This window comes from Herpailurus yagouaroundi, unplaced genomic scaffold (genome assembly GCF_014898765.1).
Source record: "Herpailurus yagouaroundi ecotype Mexico unplaced genomic scaffold, PumYag 165, whole genome shotgun sequence".
Taxonomy (NCBI): Eukaryota; Metazoa; Chordata; class Mammalia; order Carnivora; family Felidae; genus Herpailurus; species Herpailurus yagouaroundi.
In genome coordinates this window covers 21311207-21325611 of record NW_024412406.1, presented here as the reverse complement: position 1 = coordinate 21325611, position 14405 = coordinate 21311207, and the positions used below count along the sequence as shown (strand labels likewise).

The 14405-nt window shown below is 40.1% G+C and overlaps 1 protein-coding gene and 1 long non-coding RNA gene across 2 annotated transcripts in view; one reads left to right on the top strand and one right to left on the bottom strand.

Annotated features, from left to right (window-relative positions):
• The window catches only part of NKAIN3 (sodium/potassium transporting ATPase interacting 3), a 611467-nt gene that overhangs the window by 58750 nt on the left and 538312 nt on the right, over positions 1-14405 (top strand). The gene's annotated exons all lie outside the window — the stretch shown is intronic.
• Positions 3298-6797, bottom strand: LOC121038207 (uncharacterized). The gene is made up of 3 exons (XR_005794228.1): positions 6261-6797; positions 5914-5964; positions 3298-4322 (listed from the first exon to the last, which is right to left on the bottom strand). It is a non-coding gene; the product is annotated as an uncharacterized LOC121038207 (long non-coding RNA).

Here is a 14405-nt window from a genome sequence, read left to right as displayed (position 1 = left end):
TTATTTTGTTTTTCATTTCAATGGCTATCCTGTAGTATTATATGAATGGATTATTTTATTTAGGATTTTCTTGTAGAGAGCCATTGGTGAAAACTCTGGTAACTCTGGGTGTCCTTATTTGTCCTTTTTTACACATCTTGCTTGTCTCAGAGCCAGCTTCCAGTGTAGACCCATTTAGTCTCCTGTGTGAGAACCAACCCCACAACCTGCTTTTTGCTTTCTTATCCACTGTCCTTTTTTCTCAGTATCATTTGGTTCATTTGAACAGAATAAAATTATAGAAATGAAATCTGGCTTCCCCTATTCTGTACCTCTTTCTTCTCCAGGTCTCTCCTTCACGTTATGGGATCCTCCTAGGTGCTGGGTGGTAGGTGCTAGGCAATGACTGCAGGGTGAAGGACTTGGGTTGAACTGTTTTGGGAGTATTCCAAAACAGTTAATCTGGGAACTAAGTAAGGGAGCCAGGGTCTGAGTTCCAGAGCGGCGAGTCAGGAAGAGGCTAAATCCAGGAGGGAGCTTGGGAGGTAGAGAAAAAGACTGAATTCAGAATAGGGAGCCAGGAGATTGGATTATACAAACACAGGTTCTAATTCAATGGGAAGAGGACAGGGTTAGAAGGCTCCAGAAGCAAAATAAAGAATGAAGAAACTTTCCTCATGTTTTTATTACTACCCCAAGTATTTACTGATTGCCTGCTCTGGGCACACCCTGGACAGGACTGTGACATTGTGATGATGTAGAGTGATGGAGTGTGAGAGCCTGAAAAGGGTTTATGTAGAGAATGGACAAATAGTGAAATCATTTATTTTAGATATGACATGTACATGTGTTGGGTCGGCCTGAAATGGTCTTACATGCTGTGATTGGCCTTTTCTTTCAAGGAAAGTTAAGACAGCACTAAAAATACATATCATGGGTTCAGGAATGAGGGGAATTTTCTTTACATAAATACTTCTCTGGATCTTGTAATGCTTCAAGTGATACATGTTGGGAATCTATATATGTTAATGATATAGTTACCATTATTTTCTGATAATGTTCAATGTACTGGAGTGTGTGTGTGTGTGTGTGTGTGTGTGTGTGTGTGTGTGTGTGTGAGTGTGTGTGTTTTACTGCAAATAGACCTTTTCAGTTGCTAAGTTTCAAGGAATTTGTATTTCCTTCTTTTTTAATAGACATTTCTTAGCAATGAAGTGGTATATGTCAAAAGTACACTCCTTTAGCATATTTTGCAATGAAATATGTCAATCAAAAAGCTTTGATGTTCCATATTAGTTAGGCTTTTGAGTCCTAAGGAATGTGAAATTAGGCTACTACTCTTCATTTTTGTTAACTCAGCCATTTAAAATACTCATTGGCGCACTTGGGGAATCATTAAGAATTATAGCTTCTTAAAGTGCTGTCCACTGCGGTCCTGCTCCCCTTGTCCCGCTGCGGGTCCAAGTGAGTTAGGCTGAGCACTTGCTCTATCTGACTACGGTCAAGATTTATGGTTTGTCTTTTAAATGCATTAGCTATAACTCTAGGCTCTGACTAACAATGATGACAATGATGATGGTGACCATAGCTACTGCCACATTTCTGGAGGACTTATTTCTCCAGTAGGAGCATTTCAGCTTGAGCCTTCTTGTCACTTCCCCACTGGGAGTTGGGGAGGATGGATGGGCAGAGGCTTGCAGTTTGGGCACACTGTATAAATTATGGGAAAAAAGAGTTTTTATCACTTGATATATGTTTGGTAAAACTAGAGCTTACCTACCATGTCTTCCAGGAAGTAAAAGTCAAGATCCCAATTTCAAGTAAAGATTATACTTTATGGAGATATTTTAATGATATGTCATATAAATGAGTAGTAACATAGCACCTATACATCAATAAAAGCTTCTATGCTTGTGAACTCATGAAGTTGATTCTTGCAAGTCCTGTGAAGTAGATATGAAATGCTCAATTCAATCATCATGTTTTAAGGTGAGGGAACCAAGGTATAGAGAGCTTAACTGACCTACTTGGAGCAGGTCAGCTAACTTGGAGGAGCCTAACTGACCTACTTGGATCTTCCTACAGGAAGATCTTCATGTAGGGGACCCCGAGCTGCATGCATAAATTGTATTTAAAAGCAAAAACATTGGTGCCTGGGTGGCTCAGTTGGTTAAGCGCCCCACTCTTGATTTTGATTCAGGACATGATCTCACAGTTTGGGAGTTTGAGCCCCACATCAGGCTCTGCACTGACCGCATGGAGCTTGCTTGGGATTCTCTGCCTTCCTTTCTCTCTGTCCCTCCCCATTTACTCTCTCTCTCAAAAATAAATAAACATTAAAAAAAAAAGAGTATCTGGTTTTCATGTGACTCTATCAATTGCTCTTTGTCTCACTGAGTCTTTAATAAAGTCTTAATATTTCAGAACTGACATATAATTAAATTAAGATATATTTAAATTAAGATATAATTAAATTAAGCACCCTCACTTGGCCCAGAGTTATGAAGGGGAGAAGAGGTCAAGGCTTGTGGTAGCAGGACTCACTGAGAGATCTCTACAGGGGAGCAAGTGTCGGGTCCATCAGGGCTGGCTGCCCCAGTCCTCACCACACTTCTCCTTGGAATCTCTGGGAGGTTCGAGGTCTTATTTTACAAAGTAAGTCAAAGATACCCTTCTCCAGGGAGTAACCCCACTCCCTTTGTTCATCCTGGCACTCGCAATTGTGGGGAGCTGCCCGGCCTCTACAGTCTTATACTCTATTCTCTCAGCCCCAACTCCCACCACCCCTGCTTCTCAACCTCGCTGAGATATCCATGTCAAATCCCTCCTCAGTTATTCCCTTCCAATTTCCTTACTCATCTTGGGATGTTTTCCCCTTCTGCCTTCACTGTGATTCCCCGTTCAGCTGTTCATTCATCTGCCATTTCAATGCCCTTTATCAGTCTGCTGCAGCTACCCTGCAGATTATTAATCCTGTATCAGTCTAGCTGTCCACATGCACTTAGGGTTTGGACAATGTGAGGAATATAACACTGTCTTTTTAAAGTTTATTTATTTATTTCTGAGAGAGAGAGCGAGTGAGCTTGAGCAGGGCAGGGGCAGAGAGAAAGAGGGAGAGAAAGGACCCCAAGCAGGCTCTGCACTGTCAGTGTGGAGTCCTATGCAGGGCTTGATCCCATGAACTGCAAGATCTTGACCTGAGCCGAAATCAAAAGTCAGATGCTTAACTGACTGAGCCATCCAGGTGCCACAGAAAAAAACACTGTTATTGATTGTTGCTGATACACATTTAGAGTCTACAATTTAACTAGACACATAAAACTTTTACAGGGATTATATTCTTGTTCCAAAGATCATGCACTCACATTCCTCAGAATGATTATTCCAAATCTTAATGGATCACCTTAAGTACGTATGTCACTGACAGCTTCTCTCATGCTTAAAAAAAGACAAGCCTGAGCTACCTTAACTGCTCACTCTCAGACCTCCAGATACATCTACATTCATAGTCCTTCTCCCCTCCTTTTCAGTAGGATGGCAGTGGTGCCTTGTTGTTTTGAAGTCTTTCCCTAATGTCAGCATGATTAAGCACCTTTCTCATACCTGTTGGCCATTTGAATTCCTCCTTGTATGATGCTTGTTCAAGTCCTTTACCAATTTTTCAATTTGATTTTTTAAATTAATTGATATTAGGGTTTTTTTGTGGATTCTGGATATAAATCTATTAGTATTTATGTAGGCTACAAATATTTTTTTTTCCCATATGTGGCTTGCATTTTTACTTCTTAATGGTTTCTCTCTTGTATATTTCAACCTCTTCCTTTTTCTGCTGCCTCCTTCACCTGATTCTTTCTAGCTGTTAATCTGTGTATTCTTAAAAATCTGTGTCCAGTTGCCTTCTTGACTTCCTCCACTTTGATTTCTCAGATGAATGCAGTCTTCTTTTACTTGCTGTTGTTCTAAAGCTGGGCATAACAAATGCTTCCTTACCAACAAAGCCCGTAGATAATTTTAGTTTTCTTTTTCCTGCTGGTCTGATTTCACCTCCCAGGAGCATTTTACAATGCTTGACAGTCCTCTGCATCCATTGACTTCGCCTGTCGCCTGTCCTGACTGTCATCTCATACTTATTCAACACTGATTGAACACCTGTTGTGTTCCAGGCTCATGGAACTTAACCTCATGTACTCTTCAGTCACGTGGCAAAAACTGACCCTGGAAAAGCAGGATGTGGTTCAGGATGCAAAGGAGAAAATATCTAGGCTTTGTGGGAATAAGAAGTCCCAGACTGGTTTAGCAGGTTGTAAGGCTTCCCCCCGAGGAAGTGATGTTTCTGCCAAGACCTGAAGGAAAAAACAGTGTGGCCTGTATCAACCCACAGCACTTTGTAAGACTGAAGAGTTATAAATTGTAAATCTGTTTTTTTCTAGTATTGGGGGCTCATTGAAGACAGGTATGGCTTACTTTTTCTTGTATTGCTAATACCTGATGCTAAGGCTCATCAATAGTGTAGGGGCAATGACTCAATGAGTAACCAAATTAATGCATATGTGATGCTGATTTGGAGTCATACCAGATATATATAATTCTTGCCTCTTTAATCCTGAGTCATATGAAATTTGGGGTGACCTTAGTATTTGCAAAATACATTTGAAGGAGCACAGGCTGAGAAGGCTGCAAATATTCATAGACGCTGCACTTGTCTATTCTTGTAGTGAGGCCCATTGCTGTTTTTTCTACACAGCACTTGGCTTTAATCTTCCCCATAAAAAAGTGATTTAATGGGTTCCTATCCCTTGGCTCTAGAGCCTGGCCATTTGGTCTAGGTCAGTAATGGTCCCAAGGGAATAACGTCGTGCCACTGGACCATGAAGACTCAGACACAAAACATGTTTCCTCTGATATATTTCTCCTCCGCTGTCCTCAAGTATCTTGTAAATAATAGCCTTTACACATTATATGCCTTCTCTGTGCCAGATACTGTACAAGGTGGTTTGTTAATATTATCTAGGACCTCAAGTAATTCTGTAAGACAGGTATTTTTATAGATCAGTAAAATGAGACACAGAGAAGTTATGTAAATAGTACCAGATCACATCGCTAGTAGTGGTGGGAAATTTGAGCTGATGTGTCTTTGCACAGCCTCATCACTACACATCTCTTTTCAGACTCTGCACTGATATTTTCTCTGCAGTGAGTTCAACCTGGTTCTCTAAGGTTTCATTTGCTCTTTGGAGACTGAAGTGTTCAAGAGGAAGTAAATCTGATTTAATCTTCATTCATTCATTCATCCCACAAAATGTTTTGTGCATCATGCCTGGCTGTGTGTGTTACATGTCATGCCATATGTTGAGGTTATACAAAGAGGAATATTGCACAGTCCCTGTCTTCAACGAACTCACAGCTTATAGGGAAGGAAAGCCAATAAACAAGCTGTTGCATTCAAGAAGATAAAGACTACCATGGAAACATACAGGGTGTGGAGTATAGCACAAGCAGTGAGCAGAAATTTTTCTTGGGATGGTTGACTTTGGTAGGTTCCTTATAGTTACTCTCACTGGTCCAGGGACCTCTAATTATAGCCCAACAGGCTGAAGTATAGAGCTAGACTCGTCATACAAAAAGACAACTGGCTTAAGTGCCAAGGTGACATAGCTTGGCCTGCAGGGGTTGTAACTCTTAGAGCTTCTCTGTACAGGTCTACAATTCCAGGTCCCCACACCGGTGGGATCAGCAGAGAGGCCAACCTTTGGCTAAAAAGGACTCTTCTGGCATGTTGTGAAGTGCACGTTGTCACAGGTCCTCTCCGTCACTGTTCTGTTCCTTGGTTTATGCACCTCCCACCCATCAGAGCCAAGCTGTGGGTGACATGGATGCTGCCTTCATGAAGAGCACACCCCCCACCCCCCCAGCACCTGACAGCTGTGTGATTACCTTCCCCAGGAGATTAAGGGCTTCTTGCAACTTACAATCTCTCAATAAGTTCTGAGGAAAGAGCAGAATCAGGATTTAGTCACTTTATTGGACTCAAGCTACATGTGAGATGAACTAAAGCTATTCAACTTGGGGAGGGAAATGGAAACACAGTCAAATTTTTCTGTTTCAGATGACTCTGCCTTTCTGTCTATCCATCTCCCTCTTTCTCTCTGTCTCATCAGTACACACACACACACACTGTGGTTGCTATTTGCAAAACTCCAAAATCAGTCCCTCCATTTGGGTCAGTCTTTTAAAAGGACAACAGCATATTAAAGAACAATGGAAATAAATATGAGTGTTACCTCATGCATAATCGAAGTTGAAATCAAACCAGGGATGTCAGGAGGGCCTTAAACTGTGGATTTCATCTTCAAAAGCCCTACTGAGTGTTATCCTATCCCCTGTAACCTTTGGAAAATTCTTGGTTTTTAGCAGCTGCCACCACAGGCTGTCCCTAAAATAGCCTGAATGCCACTCCTTACTCAATCTGAGTGTCCCCACTTCCCTAATTACCCTACAAGGCTTCCAAGATGAATAAAAACATGTTCATTTAGCACTGCCCCCTTGACATGTTCAGAATTCTCAAACGAAGCTATTCATTGAGGCATGACTTGGCAGTGTTTTCTATTTCAGGTTTCGCCAAATGGGTAAACCAAGGGCATTCATGTGGGTTACCTATTCATTAGGAAGAAAGCACTTCTCTATTCTTGCTCATTAGACTCTCCTACTTCCCTAAACCACATGAATAAAAGGCACCCTTTCTTCGTACCTCAGCTGGGTTCCCAACTTCTTTTGCAGTCCTTTTTATCAAAGGGAAATTTACAGGTCAGTATTTCAAAGAGGAGGCATTATTTCTTGGTGCTATACAGAAAAATCATTAAAGTGTATTACACAAAAGCTGTTTCTCTTTAGCTTTTTTTTAAGAAGTTGTATGAATAACAAGGAAAGTGTAAACATTGATTTGAAAATATCATTTTAATTAATGTTATGCTTTGTTATAGTTATAGACTAGCCCAGGTTAGTGACCATAAGGCATGTAACTATTTCCTTTGGAGGGTTGGTTGTGATTTCTGGCTTTTGTCTGTGTTTTTGCCAGGCACATAGGAGGTACTCCTTGACTATTCGCTGCATAATGATGTAGTTCTTATCCTCTACATTATTTCCAAGATGAGAAAACGCAACAGTAGATCACCAAAGAACATGTTGCAGAGTTTATTTCCTTCTGAGTGAATAACAGCATATTCTTCTTAGCAAATAAAAGCATAAAGGAAAAACAATGATGGCAGGGTTTAACTTGATAATAATAAATTATCATTTTAGGGCATCTTTGTCAAAAGATTCGTGTTTTGTGTTGCTCATCATCCGTGGGGTTTCTCTTACAATGGTGATGTTATATAAAAGTTTGGGCTGTTAATTCCTCCCACTTGTACCTTTTAAGAACACAGTGACATCTTGACAAGCTCAGGTAGCATATCACTTGAGCTGCATACCTGAACTCTAACGGGTGGAGTGAGTGTACAATGAAAAGTTTTGTTCCCAGGTCATGATGCTGGACTCCTTGAGACCTTTTTTGTTAAGTTTATTTATTTATGAGGGAGACAGAAATAGCATGAGTGGGGGAGGGGCAGAGAGAGAGAGAGAGAGAGAGAGAGAGAGAGAGAGAATCCTAAGCAGGATTGATGCTGCCAGCACATAGCCTGAAGTGGGGCTCGAACCCACAAAACCATGAGATCATGTCCTGAGCTGAAACCAAGAGTTGGATGCTTGACCAACTGAGCCACCCACGTGCCCCTGGGCTCCTTGAGACTTTTATTTATTTTTTTTATTAAAATTTTTTAATGTTTATTTATTTTTGACAGAGAGAGAGACAGAGCATGAGCGGGGGAGGGGCAGAGAGAGAGGGAGACACAGAATCCGAAGCAGGTTCCAGGCTCTGAGCTGTCAGCACAGAGCCTGATGCGGGGCTCGAACTCACAGACTGAGAGATCATGACCAGAGCCGAAGTCTGCACTCAACCGACTGAGCTACCCAGGTGCCCCTCCTTGAGACTTTGAAAAACAAGGCATAGAACTCAACTAGAAAAGGGACCATTGGGAAAATGTGTTCTTCAGTGTTTGATTTACTGTTTCTTTTGGAAAGAGCTGTGCTCTTTGGTCACTAATTCTATAACAATGAAAATGAATTGTATGAAACAAACTGTTGAATGATCCTTGGATGAGTCTGATAATTCTGGGAGTGTTCCAGTGTGTGAGCTAAGCTCCTTGTTCTAATTCGCTGAAGTCATCACATGACTCTTGAAATTCAGCCAATGACTGAGGACCCACTCATTTCCTACCTTATGCATTTTTTTAATTAAATTTCCCCCCAAAAGGTGTTTCCTAACAGCTAACTCTTCTTCAAGGTGCCCAAGTGAACTTTTATCCAGACCAGATAATGCTAATTTTGCAGAATAGATTGCCTTAAAATGAGGACCCTTTTGGAAATTGTACCTTAATGTGGTGAAGGGATTTGCATACATAATTTGGAAGCTATGGAAAGATATAGTTGATTTACCAAAGAATAGCATTGACAGGCACTCTGTTGCTTTTTCTCAAATTAGATATAATACATTTTAGGTAGGAATCAACTTATTTTTCAAAATTTCAATGTGAAAAATAAGATAGCTTCAAATTCTGAGTTGCTAGGATTGCAGAATCTTTCAAAATCCATATTGCAAATATTGTGTGATTGATAAAAGAAATACAGCACCTAAAACTCAAAAGCTAATGTTTTAATTTTATTGTTATAGGATTATAGATGCATAGAATAAAAATACCCAGTGTAGATTGCAAAAATTGTTACAATTACATAGGTTTAATTTCCAAAGGAGTATTTAATAACCTTCTGTTTCTAATTTCATTTAAAATGTGATTAGAGCTATCTTGTTAAGAAATTTCCAGGAGCCCAGAGAAGTAGAAAATGCAACAGACTCATCCCTGACCAACCATGGGAGCCTGAGCAAGTCACTGTTGAGATGGTGTGAAAATGCGTTACTGAGGAGATGTGTATCTGTTCAAATCCATCTGCTTAAGGGTGTTGTCCAGCAGGAAGGAAACCCATGCCAGAAGCTATTAGTGCCCTGCCATTCCCAATCTGGGGACAGAGGAAGATAGAATAGGTTGATGGAGGTCCTGTTCCTCTGTTCTAATACCATGCCTAAGAAGCTGCTTTCTGATGAATAATTGAATAATTAATAATTATTGAGAAATAATTGAGTGTTCAATGCTGATTTACCTAGCACCTGTAGACACTTAACACATATTTAATGAAATGTAAGGATGCAAATAGAATGAAGAAAGAACAAAGAATTGAGAGCCAGCAGGTATAAAAGACTAGTCTCACTCTGTCACTAGCCAGCCTGTGACCTGGGTTGATTAATACTTAAGGACTGATATTCTAGGATTTAATTATTTCACATATCAGGAGTTTAAACACCGTTGGATGTCATAGAAAAGTATCTGCTTCTGTTCAACCTAACTAGAGTGACAGCATCCTTCTGCATTGTGCCCTTGACATATGGATGTTCAGGGTAAAGTTCATAGGTCAGTAGAAGCCACTCCAAAGTCAAGGGGAAATTGATTTTTGGGTGGACCAAACCTTACTTTGGAAAGTGCAAAAGGTAGGGAAATAACACATTGCCTGGCACCAAGTAGCTTCTCCATGAACAGTGACTGTTCATAGTGTTAAATTTACTGTAACATGTCTTACTCTTGATCATACAAAACTTAAAGAAGTACTTGCTTATATTTCAACCTCCAGAGCTGCACATTCATTTTACTGTTGTTTTAATTGTTGATAACTGTTTTGAGAACAGATATTTCTTTTTTTAAAGTACACATTTAATTTACTCTAACAGTGCATGAGGTTTTTAAAAAACTTTTTAATGTTTATTCATTTCTAAGAGACAGAGAGACAGAGCACAAGTGGGAAGGGGCAGAGAGGGAGACAGAGAATCAGAAGCAGGTTCCAGGCTCTGGAGGTATCAGCACAGAGCCTGACATGGGGCTCGAACCCACAAACCATGAGATCATGACCGGAGCCAAAGTCGGATGCTTAAATAACTCAGGTGCCCTGAGAACAGATATTTCTATTAAATAATTGACTTTAGAGCTTTAATGGTTATAGATCATTCAGCAGGAATTGGATTTTAGGAGAAAATAGAAGTTGAGTTAGGGAATTACGTAATGCATGCAGATGGTAATGTTAACAAGAGGATATTGCAAAAACTTCAACAACCTTAAAAGGTCATCTTAATGGGGAGTATGGTTATTAATTCGGATAGACACGTACCAGTAAAGTTCACAAAGTGCCCACTGACTTTGTTGTTTCTCGTTGACAAATGCGCTCCTAGAAGCCACTAATTTTTAAAAGGCAACTAACTTTTAATTTCCTTTCTAGACAAAATGGAAACTGTTCCTCTTTGCATGTTCCTTTGAGATGTCTGTCCAGTGTCCTGTAAATTTCCCCAAGGTCTGAGTAGGATGATGCTGCCAGGCCCTCCTTCTCGGTCCTTGGGCACTAACATGTAGTAATGGATGAAAAAGAATGAAAGGTTGATCTCTACTTGCCTTCTCCTTCTGGATTCTAAGAATTTGTGGTCCTTGGATATATTATTAGGTTTAGGACCTTGATTCATTGTCCTGTGTCACGTTGACAAATGGGGAGTTTGGCCTCTGAACTCTGAGGCTTCTGTACTTCTGTCTAATGGCCCAGACATTGCCCTGAGTTCTGGTGAATCAGTGTGGACACAACTGAGAATATCGAAAAACTAGGGGACAATAGCTCTTCCTAACCTAGCACTTCAATCTATTTAGCTTTTTTTTTAGTTTATTTATTTATTTTCAGAGACAGAGAAAGAGGGATAATGTGCACACATGTGTAAGCAGGGGAGGGGCAGAGAGAGAGGGGGAGAGAGAGAGAATCCTAACCAGGCTTCATGCAGTCAGCACAGAGTCTGACGTGGGGCCTTATCTCACAAATCAGTAAGATGGTGATGAGCCGAAACCAAGAGTTGGATGCTTAACCGACTGAGCCACCCAGGTGCTCCTGTTCAGCTTTCTTGAACTATTCACATCACTCTTGGAGTTTTGATCTATAGTCAAACATGATTAAGCTTCTTTTCCATTTATAACTTTTAAACTATTTCAGTGTTGAAAGATTTAGTGTATACCTACCCTTAATTTTGTTCTGCTTGTACTTTTTGTATTTGTTATATTTCTTACTATTTTAAGTGCTTGATAACTTTTTTTACTATTAGTAAGATATTGAATATTAGTATTTGGGGAGAGAACTAAATTTTATAATTGTTTGCCAAGAATTTTTTTAAATTGAGATATAAGTGACATATGACGTTATTTTCAGGTGTCCGACATAGTGATTTGGTATTTGTAGTACGGTACCATGAAATGATCACCACAGTAAGTCCGGTTACCATCCATTGCCACACAGTTATACATTTTTCCCTTGTGATGAGAACTTGTAAGATCCACTCTCAGCGACTTTCAAATATACAACACAGTAATATTAGCCATAGTCACCATGCTGTAAGTTACATCCCCCAGCCTTATTTATGTCATAACTGAAAGTTCGTACTTTTTGACTACCTTGAAAATTCTTGGAGGAGTACTTGAAAGGAGAGTTTGCCTTTTACCATACATGGCAGGTGGGTAATAATTAGGTAACTCCCATGAACTTAGAATTAAGAATGATAAAACATCTCGGAAAGTTAAACTGTTAAAGCAGAATACAAGAAGTAAGAGCTGAGCTATGAAGACCTTAATGAGATGGTTTTTCCCAGCCAGACAAACATCTGACTGAATATATTCATTAGCTAAAAAAGGATGTGTCAATCATCAGAAGGCAGTGCGGACTGGGGGGAGGGGCAGAGGCAGGTACGGATTGACAACAGAATATGGAAAAGGAAGAGTCAGAGTGTCAGATTTTGACACCGATCATTCAATAACTGATAGTTTAATGAAATGATAGCTTTGGCCAAAGAGCCAGCTAATAGAACGCCATGTTCAGGATGAATGACCGATCACTGAGCAGATAGACACCTCGAACTTCCCTTGCCCTAATGCTATTCTTACTCTTTCGAATCATAGAATGCGCCTGTTCTGATGCCAGTACTCACCAAGAAATAGGAGCAGGGAGAACGTATGCGGGTCGTGACCTCATCAGTTCTGCTCCAGTACGTTAGAAGGGTCAAGTTGCATTCTTATTCTACCACTTTGGTTTTGGCGAGCTTGGTGATTTGAATGCTCTCCTGAGAGAGGATTCACTGCTGTGGCCTGCTCACATTTCTGAGCCTGTGGGGCTGAGGGGCCTGTCCTTGTCAAATTGCTGCCACTCCAGAGACCTGGGGTAGCTAAGCAGCTGGCTTCTCCTGGTGACATGCTGACCACCCCACAGGTGATTCCATTTTAAATGCTATCTTCCCTAATTGTTTCAAAAGAAACAAGCGGCTCTTTTTTCCTTATTGTTTAATTCCCTTTTTTCTATTAAAAATGCTTCACAAATATCTTTATTATTATGAAATCGGTGGAGACTAACAAGTCAAACATTTCTGTATGAATATGTTCTCTCTCTCCTCTTGCCACTTTTTCTTTCTTCTTCCTTCCTCCCTGTTTTTCCTCTCTCTCTCTCTTCCCTTTCTTTTTTCTTTCTCTCTCTTTTTCTTTCCTTTCTTATTTATTTGTCTTCTTTACTTCCTTTCTTGTGCATGTTTTGAGCACCAATATGTGCCTAACACGAAGTTTTACATTCTAGGAATACAAAAAACATATAATCTTGTAGGAAGAGAGAGACACATAATCAAATATACAATAAGAGGTTAAACGTATTTTTCATTTGTGGCATAAATTCAATTTAATTCCACAAGTATGGATTACGCTTCTCTTGTGTTCAAGCACTATTTTGGGTTTGTGGAAGATGCAAAAAGCAGAAGGCTTGGCTTTAGGTTGTGGTGATATTAAACATGTAGGAAATATAAGAAAAAACAACTCGAGGCAGAATGTGAGAAATCTTATGTGAATTGTACAGGATGTTTTGTGGGCGAGAAGAGACAGCATTTCTAGCTGAGGAGTTCTGGGATAAGGCGAGCGGTGTTAGGTTGTGTAGCAGGACTCTATTAACTGGATTTGAATGGAATGGAGAGTTAAATCGGGGGACTGTGGTAAAGGTAGGTGTGTGGGTGAGACAGGGTAAGGCAGATAGAGCTGGCGAGAACTGGCTGAGATGCTAAGGCTTAGCGATGGATGACATTCCCTCAGGCATAGGACGGTAGGCATGTAGCAGGTCAGGGACGCATAGCACTGAATTAGGGGCTGCGGTCTAGGATGAACAGATAGGGCAGGCTTGGCCCGATAGCTACTTTGAAGCCAGAGCCAAAAACAGTTTCCTCACATAGCTGTGGGAGAAGACAGTTATTCTCAGAATAATTTAAAGAAAATTATACATTTTTTAACTTTTAATTTTTTTTCTGGGTATAGCCTGGAGTGGTCTAGTCAGCTATACCTCAAAGGCTTGTTTACCTGACCAAGTCCTCAGGCAGCCAGCTTTCCTCATTCTTCACGTCTGAGGGTGATATGGTAACTTGAGGACTTGGTGTTTGTGGAGACAGATATGTACTTCATTCAAGCTAGTGCCAGTGTAAATGTTGAACCAGCTGAGTCAGGGACTCGTGAGAGCCTTAATTCAAGGTAAGGAATTAAAAGTCAATTTGTATGGTGATGTGAAGAGTTTGAAGGTTTGTTAGGGGAAGACGTTGATGAAGAGCTGTACTTTAGGAAGATTATTCTGCCAAAAGCAAGTCTGGATATAGGTGGACATTTATGGATGCATTGCCACATCTTTGGAAGAGGTATGGGAATGGTCAACTAGAATAATTATACTCTATATGAAAGGTTATCCTCATGGGACGTGGTGGAAATGAAATCAATAGAACTTGGCAATCAATTGACTATGGGAAACAAATGAGAAGCAAGAGTCATGTAATTCAAAGAACTTGAGTCCGGGTGATAAACCAACTTTTGTAAAAAGGAAGGTACCATTACTACGAGTAGGGGAATAAGCAAGAGAGATTTGGAGACAGAACTTTCAGATTTGCTGAGAAATCTTGTATTTCACAGCTGAAAATCTACCTGTATAGTCCATTGACAAATGGGAGGAGGTACTTTGTTTACTGTCATAATAAAATGTGTATTTTTTTTTGCCTCAATCTTGGAAAAATGAAGCATCTATGCAAGCATATATTGAAATTTGAAAGGGCATTGTAATTAGCCTCTAGTTATCTTGAAAATTAGTGAGATTCAGACTGGATAGAAAACATCCTGTTTCATCCAAAGAAAAAAATTGCATAATTTTATAACTCAAAATATCCATCCATTATAAAGCTGTGCTCAAGCTGG